We start from the raw sequence: 3,395 nt of genomic DNA on the forward strand, positions 1-3,395 counted from the left end.
AGACAGAAGTTTACCTTTAAACAAAATGTATAATGTTTTATGTGTGTTGTTAGTTTTGTTAAATTATACCACCACTACTGACCATCAATGCAATGAATGGGAAGCCACAAGCATTGGTAATAAACACTTGATGTAATAATAACGTGTTTTAAAAACACCATCATCAAGCACACAAATTACAATATACAAAGGAAGAGTCAAACTACCCAACTAAAGGAAACACTGATCACCATGATGGTGACAAAACATGTTCAATAAAACATCAGAATATTGTAAATTCTCAAAAATGAGCCGTAGAAATTACAAAAAATAATGTAAATTTGGTTTGTTTAGTCAGTATGGTCCTACTTCAAAACAATGCTTTGTTAAAACAACTGTTTGTAATGGTGATGACATTGTTTTAGAGAATGTACATGTAACAATTATCCAGCAAGAGTAAGCGTGGGAAGAAGAGTGAAGTTCACGTCACTTCACTTCAATTATTGAACGAGAGAGAGAGAGAGAGAGAGAGCGCAAGAGAGAGAGAGAGAGAGAGAGAGAGAGAGAGAGAGAGAGAAAGAGAGCAAGATTGCAGACACGATAGTTAAGGTGGAACTTGTATATTTGGGAATTATAAGCAATATTTTTTTACATTTATTCATATATAAAGATTATATATACAAATATAATGTCTAAAATGGCCACATTTTAAATAGTTTTACTTTGCTTGGAGGTCCCCTTGACATCAATATTGGATGTTCAGAACAGGTCATAAAAAGACGTCATAAAAACTTTCATTCTGGCTCCTCATGGGACTTCGAAATGACGTCTTTTTAAGACGCTTTGCTCAGTGGGTATCTAGCATGCTCTCAGCTTCCGATGATTTCCACCACTCCTGGCCAGTTTCCCAGCCCTCACTCAGCCCACTTTCTCTGCATCTATTGTGAAGCAAGGCGTAGAGCATCATCTTGCCACTACAGGTCCGTTTACGCTTGTGCTAGGTGCCTCGACCCGAACAAGCTTGCGGTTGCAAAGGCTGAGTTTGCAAACATGGAACGCCTGTGCATAATACGCAGATCGGACAGCCCATGGGCATCAACCCTCCACATCGTCCCCAAACCTGCACAGTCGACTATGTTTTCATTCGCCACAATGCCCACAGGGGACCACTACACCTGCCCTATGAGGGCCGAGTTCTGGAGACAAGGGACAAGCATTTTGTGGTGGACAGGGGTGGCAAACCAATACGACTCTCTATTGACCGCCTTAAACCAGCTTATTTGGACATGGACAGGCCCAGCCTCCACGACGCGGAAGGCCACACCCCCAGAGTGTGTAGAAGGACTGCAGTTTTAACAAATAAGCATATTTATCATTTCATAATAACATAGATTATTAACACTCTGGGGTCGACTGTGGCGCGGGCGCCGCAAGCTCTTTCTTTTTCATTTACTCCGCAAAGAGACTTATATAACTCTGCTGATTGTGGACATACAGATATGATTTATACATCATTTAAAACGTTAAAGTGTCTAGTTTTTTTCTGTCCACTCCCAATAAAAACAGAATGTTGTGCTTTTCGCAAAATTAAGAAAATAGACATGATGCGCGTTTTGTTCTCTCTCCCTTTGTGAAGTCCTTTCTCAAACGCGTAAGAAAATAAACTATAACTTAACGAATACTTGTCATAGAAACAAAAGATAAATGTCTACATAATGCTTGGAATGTCAGCTTTTAAATGATGTAAGTGAGATCAAAAACATATATTGTCATTCGGTGTAAACTGTATGAGAAGGAGAAGTACCATCTCTCTCCTGTTACCTGATTATCTGTAATGAGATGAGATCGCCACACCCCCCGCGCCATTGAAGTGAACGAGCAGAGATATCCATATACATAACTCGTGCCTCCTGCAGTCAATGGATACGCAATCCACAATCCAGTCTCTCCATTCCTTGTTGTTTCATCCGAATGCACCAAACACGACATCAAAATCCCTATTTACTTGCGTATGTGTGTCAGTATCTCCAGACGCGAGTGTTTTCTTTGTTCTTCCGTCAAACATTTCACGCGATGGGAACACACAAACACAAACACACGAGTCAGGAAACTCGACACGCTTTTTGGTATTCTTATTAAATACGCGATTGCAAACAATACAATCCTTATTTAGTTGCGTCTAAGCGCAAATCTCCGCACAGCAAGTTTATTAAACACAGGATCACTCGCATGTGCACACATACTGCTTTCATGATCAACACGTTAGGTAATGGCGGCGGCTGTAAACAAACATTGATAAGTTTTTACACACTTGTCCCTTGTTGTGTTTCTACTATAATGATTACAAAAACACAAATAAGAGTCCAGACAATGATAGGCAGTTTTTATTTTGAGCTCTTACTGCACAAAAGTAAAACTCTCGCTGGCCAACCAAACACTACCCTGTGTTCATTTTTACGATGGCCAAAACAGTACCTTTACTATGATTACTATGGTTTTTAAAGGTATACTTGTGAAATTAATAGAAAATATTTCTATATATACACACATTATATATATAATTTTTTGTTATAAATTCCCAAGTAAACCTTATGGTTTCACTACAGAGAAAGTTACATTCCTGTTGAACATCCCCACAAGGATCATTATGTGGCTCATTATTCAACTCTTTTGTTCTCCAGCTGTCAATCACTGATTATTCAGGAGCTTTCCCACCTCTACACTGTAAAAAGATTGACTGTAAATTCACAGTAAATTACTGGCAACCAGTTGCATTACTTTCACAGGACGGTACTGTATGTAACTTCACAGTAAATAACTGTCAAGTAGTTACTGTACTTTCACAGTATGTTACTGTATCATTTTTACAGTAAATACTTGTGAAATGACAGCTGTATACTGTGATCTTACAGTAGCTAGTCCACCATATTACTGTGATTTAGCAGTATGCTCCTGTAGTAATATGTTATTTTACTGTGAAATTACAAGCAATGTATTTTAGATTACTGTGATAAAGCAGCATTATCCAATATAATAACTGCATTTAGCTGTAAAGTTACAGTTAATAAAATGGAATTTAGCATTAGTCTGCTGTAAATTTACAGTAAATGCTTGTGAAATGACAGCTGTATACTGTGATCTTACAGTAGCTAGTCCTCATATTACTGTGATTTAGCAGTATGCTCCTGTAGTAATATGTTATTTTACTGTGAAATTACAAGCAATGTATTTTAGAATACTGTGATAAAGCAGCATTATCCCATATAATAACTGCATTTAGCTGATTAAGTTATAGTTAATAAAATGGAATTTAGCATTAGTCTGCTGTAAATTTACAGTGTACACTGTAATAGTACTGGCTATACAAATAACTTAACATTTAAAACAATGTTAAATTCAAATAAAACACAAAAACA

Source organism: Misgurnus anguillicaudatus, chromosome 23 (assembly GCF_027580225.2).
Source record: "Misgurnus anguillicaudatus chromosome 23, ASM2758022v2, whole genome shotgun sequence".
Lineage (NCBI taxonomy): Eukaryota > Metazoa > Chordata > Actinopteri > Cypriniformes > Cobitidae > Misgurnus > Misgurnus anguillicaudatus.